Below are 14,811 nucleotides of genomic sequence, written 5' to 3' on the forward strand. Positions count from 1 at the left end.
AACAAACAAACAAACAAAACAAAATTTAAAAACAACAACCCAAACAAAACAAAATGAAACAAAACAAAAAAACCACACATGCAGAGCTCTTTAGCTAGGAGGAATGAGCAGGCCAACCCTAGTCAATACATCAGAGAGAAAACAATAACTAATACGTATCATTAATTTATGCCAATAAATGTTTCATTCATTCTGCAAATTGGGATCTCAGACTGGGCTATTTTTTAATAAGCACTAATAAAATAGAGTCTTTTTTAAAAATGATCCTCCCAAAAGTGCCAGACATGGTCTGATTCTTGGGGCTGTCCTGTGCAGGACCAACAGCAGGGCTTTGATGATCCTTGTGGGTCCCTTCCAACTTGGGATATGCTATGACTCCATGTTCTGTGCTGATGTTGTACTGCTTATGAATAGCATTGCCACTAAAAGATACAAGCATGACCATGGACATGGCCTACAGTGCTGGTGCCCCAGATCTGCTTGTCATCAGGGATGTCTCAAAATCCTCCCTTGAATCCCTTTGGAAAAACAGGGTGGAAATGCCGAAACTGCACAAAAGCAGAACATTTACCAGGTAAATAAATGCCATATCCTGAAGGACTAAAACACAAAAAATTTACTTTAATAACTATATTTTAGTCAGTACCTAAAGAGAATGTGGTGCATTTAGATTGTCTGTGGTTACTGCCAGTGTGACAACAGATACTGTTGCCAGAAGACACTGATGTTTCCTAAAGCCCTCCAGTCAGAAAGATGGGTCAACCTCCTCTTTTTTGGTGTTCCTCCTCTTTAGGAGAAACAAGTACCTGTAAAGCCAGGTCTAGAGCAGAAACGAAACAGTTACCACTGTATCAAACCCTCAGTGGGTCACAGAGAGGCACACACAAAAGCACTTTAATCTCATTTGCATTTTATGTCATCAAAATGGCTCTAGGGGTGAACAGATTGCACTATCACTAATCCTAAAAGTTTAAAAAAAAAGTAGGGCAAGCCCTGCAAAAATAATCATATTAGAACTGAAGTGATGAGATATTTTTATTTAAGGAGGATCATTTTGACATTCTGAGCTTTTACTCTGCATTCCTTTCATGCTTTCAACTTTTTACTTATATCCAAGAGGGTTAGAGTCCTTTTTTCTTCCCTTTCTGCTCTTATTTTATGCAACCATTTGACTCCATAACCTGGGCTTTAAGAAAAATATTATGTGTCGCAAAGTTCCTAATAAAATTTAGAGAATGATTTTTTTTTAATTAAGGCTTAGTATTAATTATTTTTTTGAAGGCTTCAAAAAATAGCACACATTTATTTGTGAATATGAACATGTGTACACACATATATGAATGACTAATTATTACTCTTGTCCGTTGGGCATTGTGAGTACATTTGTTTTCTTGAAGTATCCAAAATTCTCTCATTCATAGCCTAAATATTATATTTAGAATTTTTATTCTTGGAATGCAAAGTGTTTTCAATCAGATTAATGTTTTTTTCAGAACCAGTAGCCTAATACTTCATACATCCATGAAAGGTTTGTTGCACATTTTCCTAGTTTGCTTTAGGAGTGTGAGATATAGGTTGAGTAGTCATTGTTCTATTATATCAGTTTCTAGACTCTGTAATCTTTTAATAGTCTCTTCAACTCTTATCTATTCTGTTCCTAATTCCTCATTTTACTGCTTTGGTAATCTGATTCCTAGAGCAGGCAAATCTCCACCTTCCTCATTTTTTAAAGTCGATGAAACAATTACTTATCTTTTGGTATAGTTCATCATTTCCTTTTAGCTGGATTGTTTTTTTTAAATCCAAGTTTCTTCTGTGCATATTTAGAAAAAACATTACAGCAGAAATAGCTCAACCTTTTTGCTAGTCTTTAACCCTACCAGAGCGTAGTACTAAACCTCAAATGCAGAGTAGGCAAAATTTATGCTTACCTGTGTCCTCTCAAAGTGCCACAAGAAGTAATGATTTAGTGGAAATCCCTGATTCTTCTAGGTCACTTCCAGTTCATCTTTCTAGGGGCCACTGAGGTGAAAATAAACTTTTTGACTGAATGTCAGCCTAAAGTGCTAATTACACTGTTCATTAAAGATTCCATTGCATCAGAACAGATTTGTTCAGAATTTCCTTCCTGGTTGTAATCCCATTCCCTGCAATACAATTCTTCTTCCTAAAAAGGCTTCCAGTTCTAGCAAGATACAAATCAGCCACAGTTCAGTGGTGCTCTCTGGCCTGACACAGCTGCTGTGCTCCACCTCTCAGCAGGCTTTTTCACACCCTCACAGACTTTGACAGGTGGCAATTCCTTCCACTCCTCCAGAAACCAACCCCAAAAAGCAAGCCCTAGAAAAATCTTCCTGGGGCTAAACTTATTGGTCCCTGTGGCTCAGCCAAGTGGGAATTCAATAGCAATGCTCCATTGATAGCAAGAGGTAATAAATCTATAGAGCCAAATGAGTTCTGGAGAGCTCAAATCTGTGGAGCATCAACAGTGTCTATGCTTTTTGTCTTGATAGAGCAGGGGCCAGAAATCACCTGCCAGTCTGCTTCAGAAAAGAAATGCTGAAATTCCCCAGAAACCTGCAATCTCTTTTTCCTATTGCAATTCCTTGAGTCCAATTTTGTCTAATGCCTGCTGGTATTGTGTCGATCAATGCTAGAGATGTACACAGCACAGAAAAAAGAGCTTTGCAACCTAGTAAACAAGTCATTTCTGTATTTCGGAAGTAAGTGATGAAGACCAAGAAAACATCTGGAAATTCTCAGGCCATGATACTTCTCCATGTGCAAGATTTGTAACATTTTCACAGAATGAGATCAGCTGTGATTTAGGAAGAAAATTGTCCTGTTCAGGTTTTGAGGGATTTTTTACACTACTGTGAAAGCTTTTGAATATTTCTAATTAACATGGATTTTGTTTTACCCGTGACAGCTTGTTTTCATAGCTTTCTTTAACAACAGAAGCCCAAAACCTAAAAATCAAACCCAAAAGCCTTCATTTAAAGATTTTGTGTAGTGGTCAGTAAAGCCTTCATAACTTCTTTACAGATTGAACTCTGCTTGCTTCCTGTACTGAATTTTACAGCAGCTTTCTTGAATAAATTTCACCCAGATTAACTGAAGCCACAGAATCTGACAAATATGGAACAACAGTGTGTCTTATAAGCTACTTATTTGCATCTATTTTCAAAAGTTACCACTGCACTGTGGTTAAAAATTAGATTCCTTTTAAATAAAAATCAAGCCCGGCTTGATTTTTCAATCCAAAGAACTCAAACTGTTATTAACTTCTGCATCTGATTAAATTTGTCTACAAATATTTCTTAATTCCACTCAACATCAGGTGAGTTTCTGTGATAAATGTCTCTTAGCCCTGGTGGTATCCATCTCTCTCCTTCTAACAAGCTGCATTTATTTTAACAGAGGCACATCTCTTTTCATAATATGAAATCTGAAGCTGAGGTCTCTAGCAATTCATTTTATGGGGCATAATCTGTTATTCTTCACAAAATCACAGTTCTATGTGCATATTTTTGTCACGCCCCAGGTTCTGTTTTCACCATTTTCCTTTGAAACTGCTGGTCAGTACAGTAGATACTCTCGTCTGTGAGATGGTTGGAGAAAAAAGCTTCTCAACTGTAAGATAATTTGTGCCTTATTGAGCAATTTCACAAGTGTGGCAAACCTAATCATTCTCTAGGTTGCTCTGGGGTTCATTGCATCCAGGATAATTAGGAATGTGATGTCTTAAACAAGCTGTTTCAAACCAACCGAGGGGAAAGGCTGGTAGGAAGCAGATCCTGTGGAGGTGGGGTAATGCTTTTTTGAGGACAACTTGCCCCTTTCACCATAACACAAAGTAAGAAGCAGAGTTAAATTAGGTTAAAAATTAGATTCCTTTTAAACAAAAATCAAGCCTGGCTTGATTTTCAATCCAAAGAACTCAAACTGTTATTAACTTCTGCATCTGGTGGTCATATCTTTAGAGGGGTCTATGGACCACCAAGGACCCCAAAGCACCCTCCAACTCTTTTTCAGGGAATTCTCCATCAGAAGACTGTGTGTGCCCCATAGTGTTGCACAAGACGTGAAGAATCCCCTTCCTGGGGAGGGATCTAGAATTTCCCATGCTATTTTTAATGCATAAAATCTGACAAACTCTCTGTTTCATGGACTCCCAACCCCAACAGATCAAGACTTCAGCCATTACTCTGATCAAGGACATCGAAATTGCAACAATCAAGTCTTTTCTCCAGATCCACAGGTGGTGATATCCTTCCTCTCCACTATCTTCTCTTACTCTTTCTTTATCTTTCTTTCTTATATATTTTCTTCATGACATTTTTACACTATTATAGAAATGAAGCAAAATGGCCACATATCTCCTTTCTGTTGCAACCAAATTGTTCTAAAATAAATTTCCCTCTCATATACACTACTCATTCAGTGTCATTCCACTCTAATACACCATAAAGGATTTATTAATAGGAATCTCAGTTACACTGCCTTAGAGGTGGGTCTTAACACACAAGAAAATCTTCTGCATTTTCAAGGCCACTGCTGTTTGATGTTTGCTATCCTCAAAAAAGCAGGACTTCCAACATCAGTAAATATTCCAAATAGGATGTAAACAAATTGACAGGGCATCAACCTTTTTCCAGTTAGCTGACATGCAGGATGAATGAGTATTAAAAGGAGACAGCGATGATGACTGTGAGAGCCAAGCTGCCCTCATCCATGACCCAACACCTGGGAGAGTCCACACCAGGACAGTGTTTCACTGGTGTTACACTAGAAGGTAAGGGCATGATCGAGGTGGCTGTCTGCTGATCATATGTAAGCTTAGAGGAAGACATGGGTGGGTGTCAGCACAATCTGCCCTTATTAAATACCCCAGGGAGATGAGGGGATTAAAGGAAGAATGAAAGGGAAATTATCTCATCCAAGGTTTGAAAACAGCTGGAGAAGCGAGAGAATACTCCAGTTAAGTTTGCTCATTCAACCTTTATTCACATATTGTCCATATGTTTCATCACTTCTTTAAATTACTCAGACAGAACCATTTTCCATAGGTAGTTTTCCCTTTAAATTGTGCAGAATAAATCTCCTCTGAGTAACAGTGATATACATTTATGTCTACGAAATTCTGGACAATCTTTCTGCAACTGTTTAAAGGAATATAATAAACAGAACAGACTTCAGGAAGAGAAAGAATATCCATCCTAAGTGTTTCTGTGTGATGTTAGGGGAATTACTCAAAGGAGCATTTTTACAAGCATTGACCAGTGGAGTCCTCCTCATTTTCTGCTTGGTTGGCCTGCAGTGTGGATATTAGCTTTGCAAAGTGCTGAGCACTCACTTTTGCAACTGGAGTTCATGGGATGCATAATTGTAATATTGATGCACAGTGAAATCAGTGGGATACATACCTTAAATGTTAAAGTACCATGCTGACAGCAGTGTGCAGCTGCATTTCTAACCCTGGACCAACTGACCCTCTGAGAAGTCCTACCTCATGATGCTCTGCAGACCTACACACAAAGGACTTAATAATGCCAAGTTCCTTGAAAAGTCAGGGTATGAGTGTCATCTGAAAACTAAAGCTGATAGCTAATCAATGTCTTTCTCAGCCTCTATTGTCTTATTTAAAAAAAACCATGAGACCAATAGCAGCCTCTTTTCTCACATGAGTAGAATTAAAGTTTATTAATGGCTGTGAAACTCTAATTCTCGCTCACCGAATTAAGAAAAAATATAAATGGTGACACTTAAAACAGAAGATAAAATTAGTGATGAGAAAGATCACTTTAGTTTCAGTGTCCTGGTTGACTTGCTTTTAGGAGCACACATTGACCCAAGAGAAGATTGATGCAGGGATCCTGTGCATAACAAGGCGTATAATGATTTAAAAAAGACAATAGCGTTTGCACTTTAGGAAGTTGTGACAGTGAGTGTTAGGATGGCTTTGTTAACCTTCTTCCTAACTTAAGGTTTTTCATTATCTTAAGGCTTTTTCAGGTACAGAGCCACTTGTGGGGAAGAGAACTATGGAGCATAATCTGGGCAGTTCCTCCTCCTCAAATGCCATCAGCACGTACCCCACAGGTACTGTGGGAATGCAGGATGCTTCTCCCCCTTCTTCCTAAAAGTGCATCTCTCTCTGCTCAGCATGAGCAATTACAAAAATCAAATGGTTTGGTTTTTTCATAGCAGAGGTATATAAGCACAACTGAAAGGAGTCCTTTCCTCATGAGCACTTCCTCTGCCATTTCTTTTGGTCCTTTATGATAAAGTATCCTTCCCTAGGGATTTCTTTCCTGACATGACATTTCTGGCATAGACAGTTGTAGGTAGAAGGGAGCTGTTTTATAACTGGCAGCTTAAGTAACTTTTTTACCAATTTTACTATGCCTTCTTGTAGTGGTGACTCGTTTCACAACATTTCCGGTAGGTGTATTTTCCACAAATGATACTTCTCTCCTTATAGGAGAGTTAGCATATCTTTACAGTAGTTCTTGATCTTTATTTTTTTTTGTAGTTTCTGCCAAGCCAAATTTCACAGTATATAGGAGCAATAAATTCTGCCTTGTAATAGATGGCTGGAACTTGAATAGATGTTTCGATTTTAACCTCTACCCTCATCAGCATTAAGAAGTAACTACTTGCCAACATAAACCACACAGTTACCACAGCTGTTTTCCTACTCAAATGTTGACTAAAGATGGGTTTCTCAGACAGAATTAAAAGGAAAAACGATAGCTTGTTATAGAAACTACTGCATTCTGCAGCAGCAATGTTCCCTTCTGAGTGACTGGTCCCTAAAGCTGGAGCAATAATTAAATCACCGTAAGATCCATGTATAAAATAGTTCCCATAAATACACTGCTATCTGCCTGTGTGATTGATTTAGCTTTGCCATAGTCAGGTTCATTGACTTGCATTTGGCCACTGTTGCATCCTACTGATGTTGTATTCAGCTGAACAGAGATGGAAGTTGGGTGCACCTGGTCTCCCCCTCCCTCTTCACTCCAGTTGTTTTATTTCTGCCTTCCCTTGCCCTCTTGGGTCAGCATTTCTGGTAGGAGACAGTGCCTTCTGTAGGCACAAAGAAGCACCAAATGAATACAAGCACTACAGTTAGAAATGTATGTTTTATGTGTTGTGCACATCTAAAATTGGTGTTTCCATTATCCATAGACTGTATTGGATTTTTGCTCGCTTCCTCTGTCCTACCACACAGTTGTACACATGCGAACACACACACATACATAAGAATTCTTCCCAGCATCAAATTCTCATTCTACTTTGCAGAGTGAACTACTCCTGTGCTTATTCTTCCCTCTGTTTTTGCTCTAGGATGTAGTTTTCCCACCCACTCACAGCCTCCTCTACCTACAGTAACTTTTCACCCCATATCACAATCCTGTGGTGTTCTTAGTGCCAGCTTCAGTGAGGCTCAGGGTTGTATTTGGTGCTTGCCTGACCTTTCCCAGGCAGCTTTGGCTGTTCTACTGCTGAGAGGTCCAACTCGAATCCTACTCAGCTGTTTGCTGGCAATGCTGGGCAGCAAGAGCTGCTGCTGTTACCCTTTATTACAGAACCAATTATCTCTTCTATAAAATCAATAAGAATATGGATCTGAATTAAGAGGCCAGGCAATGGATATAGGATAGAATATCAGCAATATTTATTAATACAGTCCACATACCCTTGGCTCAGATATTATTCTTAAACATATATCTTCTTCTGAGTGATATCTTTGCTTTATCATAGTAGCTATTGACTCAGATTTCACCCATCCTCCATAAAGTTCTTGCAAAAACTGTAAAATAGCTGAAGAGTAACTCTAAGGCAATTACACTTTGATTTAATCCTGTTCCCACCACAGAGATGCTAAGCTCTGAAAAGCAGCTCTCAGTTGCAATCCATGGGATTTATCTCCAAATGTACAAGGGATGCCATTAGGTGAGTACTGTTCATCTCATCCACTGTGCCATTTAACTCCCAGAAAGTCCTTTTTCTTCGAGCACAGCTCTCTGCATAGCTGTCACAGCACTATGTAAAAGAGATGTTTAGTCTCTGGCTTCACTTATTTTATATGGGTTTGCTGGCAATCAGATTTAGTTCTACATGCATAAGCTCCAAATCTCTTGGCATGGTCATCCTAACTGTCACTGCTTCCTCTTTTTTTCAGCCAGCAAGGACTGGAAATACTAGGAAAAAGGGAATGTTCACATAGCACTGCAGCCGTCTGTCGACCTGAGTCAGCACTGACCGGCCCCTCGGAGAGCAAACCTCACCTGCCAGGAGATCAGGATTGAAAACACAAATGTGGAAGCAGAGAAGTACTTTCCTGCTTTGCTCTACAAAGTCATGTTTCCAGAAATAACTTGCCTTGATTTGCTGAAATAGAACAATAAAATATTTTGCAGGTTGTAAGCACTGCAGTAGTGAAATATCAATAACCCTGCCAGCTGATAAAACCCACTTATACACAGACTTTACATTTATTTAGGTAATGTAAAATTTTACATTTTGAAGAAAAAAAGGGAGAGAAAAGCAACAAAAAAAATAAAAATTCAAATTGTATAGACTGTTTTAAACTGCAGTGCAAAAGATTAATTATGTATTGCTCCTATGTCCCAGTTCTCTGAGAACTATGGCAGTAGACAGTTGAATACATCTTTATGTTTTGCTCAGTAAATGGAATAGCTGCCAGTACTGAAGACTTTGATATGCTTATAAAATTTCCAGTCTATTGTACTGTGACTTTTTCAATGAAAATAATTCTCTAAAACTTAGAAGCCAAGCAGGAAAAAATCACCCTGCAGGCATTCATACATTTAGACATAGTTATTTCCCCTATTTTAAAGAAATAATTTCTCATCATAATTCATTACAACTCCAAGAATTTAGACAGATTTTGAAAACTTAAATCAAGTGACTGAATATGTAAATACAAAGTCATCAAGAACTTGTTACAAATCTTGTCAGATTTATACACGCAAAATCAGACCCTTAGCATTTTGCTGAGTTCAAAACAATGAAGTTGGAGACTAGAAGGGGTTCTGGCTCATCAATTCATTGCAGTGCTCTCCTGGATTATACTGAACAGCTGCCTGGGGGTGCCAATTCCTTTATGCAGAGAGGTCTGGAATTTCAGACATGACGATTCACATCAGTGGTAGGCGTTTGCCATAAGTGGTGGTGGACTTCCCACAGTACACTCAAGGCAGACAGAATCCATAAATGGCTTCTCTACCTTGATGGCTTGTGCATATTTCCAAATATGTGACCCTGAGGCTGTTTCATACAAGCAGTCTTCCATTTTCAGTGAAGGAAGGCATGCTAGAAAAACTGCTGGTTTGGAGAACCCACAAAGCACTTCACTCACCAAAGGACTCTGTTGACCAGAAATTGCAACACAGGTGGAAGAAACCTCTTGCGCATCTGACTAAATTACAAAGTTTTGGACAAGGACTTCATGTAAAAATTACTGAAGATGTATAGTACTATAGAATATAGATTACTTAAACTCTTCTGGATTCCTTACGAAGCAAAAGGCAAATAATATAATTTTGTGTTCAATTAGCAGTTAATTTAGATTAGAAGTACATTAAGCTGGGTACTCTGTGAGATTTCCAGAGATTTCCAGTTGGATCCTTTCACTGGGGGGGGGGAAATAATACCATCAATAAACCCTAGATCAGGGGTTGTCCTATGTATTTGCAGAGTCTCCTGTCCACATAGTTGAGATGTATCAACCCTATAAGCAGCCCCTTTAAGCACAAGCATGATAAAGACGTGAAGTGACAGCAATAACCTCTAGGATGGTGGGTGAGTGTATAGAAAGCCACCTATTCAAAACACACTGGTGGGCAACCAAGTGCTGTGAGATCTGTTTGGCTGCCATGGGCCTATTAATGGCAACTGCCCTGGAGAAAGTGAGGACGATATGGGGGGAATATTCCCTCACTTCATCACTTACCCTGACTGTGTCACCTACTGTGGCCGAGGAAAGATGAAGGACCTGACATGTGTTTTTTCCTCCACACTCAGTACACACAAAATCTAGCTCAGTCAGTCATATTCTCATGAGTCTTCCTTTCACTGAGCTGACCTTCCAAACTCCTGCATGCATGAGATCAATCACTTTGATTTTGGAACACACTTCTCCACTCGTTCATCCTCCCTGGAGGAACAGTACAGAATAATTGGAGAGGATTAATCCAAACGAGCCAAACAGATGTTGAAGAAAGATTTCCTCCCACTCAGTCAACTTCTGACTGAAACATATCTTGTCCTTATCACAGATCATCCTTTCAATTTGTCAGGCATGTTAATTTACTATTTAAGTATGTACATTTCGTACTGGAGACTTTTCCCCAACATTTTAGTGAGAGGCTTAGAAATACACTCAAACAGCCTTGGTGCTTGCAGAGGAAATCTGAAATCATGACAAACACACTGCAACTAAAATTTAATTTTACCAATAGACTACATAATGTAGTTTTAGGCTTTCATGATGGTTGATATGATAGTACTGAAATCCCGGAAGGTAAATTTTTATTTCAAGTTTCCCATTTTGTAGGTATTTTGTAATAAAAGGAATAATTGTCAGAAATAGATAATAATAGTAGATGTATCATGGGCAGCTTACCCCAGAAAAACACCTTGTCTGTGTGTATGAGTATAAAATTCAAATTTCAGTGAACTTCACAGTACAATGAGTTTCAGCAGACCTTGTACATGGAAGACAGGAGAGAAAAAAGAGAGCGAGGAACGTAAGAGAAGTGCTAAGGAAAAAATATCTGTCCTATCTGTTTATCTCCTGACTCTGGGGGGTCCTTAAATGATAAAGCAGGAATACAGACCACACGGGACCAACACATAGAAAGCAGTGAAAGAAGATTTTCTTTGGAAGGACTAGAAAAATCCCCCAGGGGGAAACCACACATTTGCAGGTTTATGGTGTTCATAAAGCAGCAGTTATGCAGGGAAAATGACCAGCTTCAGGCAGCACCTGTGAGCCCTGTTTCTGTGCCAAGCAGGACCAAAGCAGCACAGAGGCAGAGTGCCAGTCCACACGTGTTCAGAGGTGATGGATAGGCCCATCAGATTTCAGCTTTGTTGCTCAGAAGTCAGTGCTGTGCTGTTTCGTGATGTGACGCTGGTCCACAAGGATCTGTGCTGTGTCATCGAGCTAATTTGATATTCGCTATCTAACATTTGCCTGATATTGCTTAAAAGTCAGCACTTTCTGGTATCAAACCTCCTCTATCTGTTTAAAATGCTGGGGCTAGGATTAATAAATCCCCCTCACTCCTATGTCTAGAAATCGTTCTGCTGCCAGAAGTCCATGAATAATTGTATTTAGGCAGTTTCATAGCACTGTTGTGAGCAGAAAAGGTCATTTGCAATGAAAAACCTCTTTTCCTCTATAAAACCAGTTTTACTACCAAAAATTGAACAGTGGCCATCTAGTCTTGCTGGGGGTAGAAATGCACTTTAAAAATTACATTAATTTTTAAATAACTTACTTTTATATGTCATGAAAATACAAGGGATTTTGCCATTTTCACCACTATGAAAATATATATATATATAAACTAATTAAACTTTCTTTCTGAGGTACACAGAAAGTTAAATAGATGAAACAGAGCAGGTCACTAGCAGATTACTTTCTCATTTCATTTGTTGTGCTGCTGCAAAACTTAAATCTCCATTGGAAATACAGAAGAGCTGGAGGATTTTCAAAGCTAAGAATTCACTCATTTTAAGTTTATTTATAAAATTTAAGGGAGATTTCATCAGGTATTTTGCATAGGTCATATCTGGGCCATATTTGCTACAGTATTATAGTGCAGACACAAAATTTGGAAGAGTTATAAACAACCACTTCATTCTGGATGCTTTACAAACATATTCCCCAAAATATTTTTAGCTGAGAGGAGCAGGAGCAATTTCAGACCAAAGGCAAGTGCATAGGACCTATGCAGTCTACTCTTATTTTCTTATTCAACACACAAAATATCCGTATTACAGTAATAATAAAAATCTGTCTAACATTTCTTCCTTCATGACCTAATCTACAGCAAATGCAGGGTAGTACTTATGGCCTTCAGTTGAGAAATAGTTGATGCCTAATGGATAAGGCATCATTCAACATAGTAGTCAGAGAATCACTACATAAAGATTTCTTTTCTGGCTCTAAGCACAGAATACTGCAGAGTGCCCTCTGAAGGCACTGGGGATCCTGAAGCAGTGTGGTGCTCTCAGCAAGGGTAGCCAGAGCAGAACTGCTGAGCTTCTTTCTGCACCTGAGATAACTAATTCAGCATTAATTCAGGTCCCATCATGCTGCCATGTAGATGTATCCATTGCTCCTTAATTGTCCCTGTTGCTTCCAAAAATTACAGATAGCAGGTGTGCAATTACCACAGGTAAAATCAGAACTCATGTCATTAAGTCCCTCACTAAATATTATGCACATATATTCATGTACTGTCTGGGCCAGACTTGCCAAAATGTCAAGGAAAAAGCTCAAAATTAAAAACTGGGGTTTTTTTCCTTAGATCACCTACACGCTTAGTTTACTTTCTTTTTTTGTTTATCATTTTCAAGTTATTTGACACCTGTTCATGATCTACTGTTCTCTTACTATAAATTAGTAATAGATTTAAAACTAAATTAAGTTATTAATGTACATAACATTTGCTTTCAGATCCTATAGAGTCATATAAAGACCCGAAGACTGAAGACCAGGGAATATACAGACTTAGAAGGTTTCTGCACTATTAATTACTTTACCTAGCATGTTCTGACATGCTGGTTGTGTTTTGATTTTCTGTGAAATTCACATCCATGACCTGACGTGGTTAATAGATCAATAAAAAATCAAATTGGTACAATTAGGTGTCAGTGAACTGAAATTTGGGGGGCAGAACTGATGTACATGAGGAAGGATTGCAGGAAATACATAACACATCTTTATAAATCTAGCCTCAGAAATAGATAGTGTTGTAGCTTTGACAGCAGCATGTAGATTCAGCAGCAACATGGAGCTCAGTGCACGTTGCATAAATCCAGGATGGAGGAAAAATAGTCTGATGGGACTGCACCAAGCTTTGTGTTTCTAAATGCTGCAGGCACCCAAGATCAAGGTTTCATGGTGTCAGCCTGGGGAGGAAGAGCCTGTCCACATTTGGGACTGGTACCATCCAGGCCACTCTTTCAAGCATGCAGTTCCTCAGACAGTACCTGGCCATCTGCTGGGGGCCAAGGAGAGGTGGAAATTAAATTTCTGGAGTGCAATGATATTTTCATGTGCTTCATTAGTGACCTGTGATTCCTGTTCAACTCCTGAAGACAGAGTACATTTTCTTTTCCCTGTGTATAGTAAACTGGTTGTCACTTTTTTACCCTTTGCCAGGGTGATGTTGACACTCTCTCTGAACAGCGGTTTCCAATACCTGCAAGAGTCACGGGCACTGCTGATCCTCTTTCTGAGACAGGGGACCAGAGAGAAAATACGGATGGAGGATTAGTTTCAACTTCCTTATCCTCCAGTGTGCTCATCAAAACAGTGCAGATGGCACATGGTGAAACCAACCATCTGCTACCACTGAAAAGTGAACATTTCCACTCAAGGATTGGTTCTTCTCCTAAGGCACTCCAGTATGTTTTGCACAGCTACACACTATCCATGAAAAACATTTATGTTTCTTCAGGTTGGCCCTATGTATAACAGGGTAACAGGACTTCTGGAAACATTCAGGCCAATCTGTAAAGCATCAATTTTGCCAGGAAATCTGGATTGCTTTCTTCGCCAGAGTTATGAAATTAGTAGGGAAGGCAAAGACTGTGGCTTTTTCATCTGAAGAGAAGCATTTAATCAGTGTGTCATGATATCCTGTTCTAAGAATTATTTTAATTGGCTTAGATAGGAACAGAATCATATAGGTCAAAAATTAGCTGAAGGGCTGTAAACAAAGGAGTGTGTATGAGAAATCATTTTGCTGAATGCAAAGTACAGAGTGAACAGGTCTTCCTCCTTGTAGAACTCCATGGTTCAACTCCAGAGACATTATTAAATTTCTAGAAAACCACTCATTCGTGGACTTCAGGAAAAGTATTATACTAAGGGCTGTGGCACCATAAAGGCAGCAAGAAGGAACTCACCAGGCCAAGGCTCCAACTCACAAAAGCCCAGAATAAGGTGCCTAAATCCACCAGCTCTCATTGGCTTCACTTTGAGCATATACTTAATGAAGTTCCAGTGCTAAGGCTTTTTTCCATCTCTCATTCTTGTGACTCTCGTGGTCTATAATGTGCTGCACATTAAAGGGGAGCAAAAGGTGCTCTCACAGACTCACTCATCAGAAAAATGGGGAGTTGAGGTGGGAGCTAATGCCAAATGATTTTCCCTCCTCTTCAAATCTGGCCGTTCCTGTACAACAGTAGACTGTGACAGGCGTGGAGAAACATGACCAGCTGGAGGGGAGCAAAACTGGCAAGAAGGGGTGGCATTTTCTCATGAAGAAAATATATTGGAACATAATGTTGTTTTTCAGAGCCAGGGAAATGCCACCACAAGAGGAGGATGGCTAAAGAGCACCTAAAAAAGCACAGTGAGGCATGGGTGGTCAGAGATGTCCTTTTAAATTAAAAATTCATTGCAGTGGGAACAACCTCCTGTATGGGGCCAAACACAAAGCTGTGATAAACAAAGTCTCGAGTTTCCATAAGTTTCGAATAATAGTTAATTATATGGTAAAAGCAAGCAGCCGGCTGGGTAACAGAAATGGGACCAAT

This window comes from Lepidothrix coronata, unplaced genomic scaffold (genome assembly GCF_001604755.1).
Source record: "Lepidothrix coronata isolate B3197 unplaced genomic scaffold, Lepidothrix_coronata-1.0 Scaffold21, whole genome shotgun sequence".
Lineage (NCBI taxonomy): Eukaryota > Metazoa > Chordata > Aves > Passeriformes > Pipridae > Lepidothrix > Lepidothrix coronata.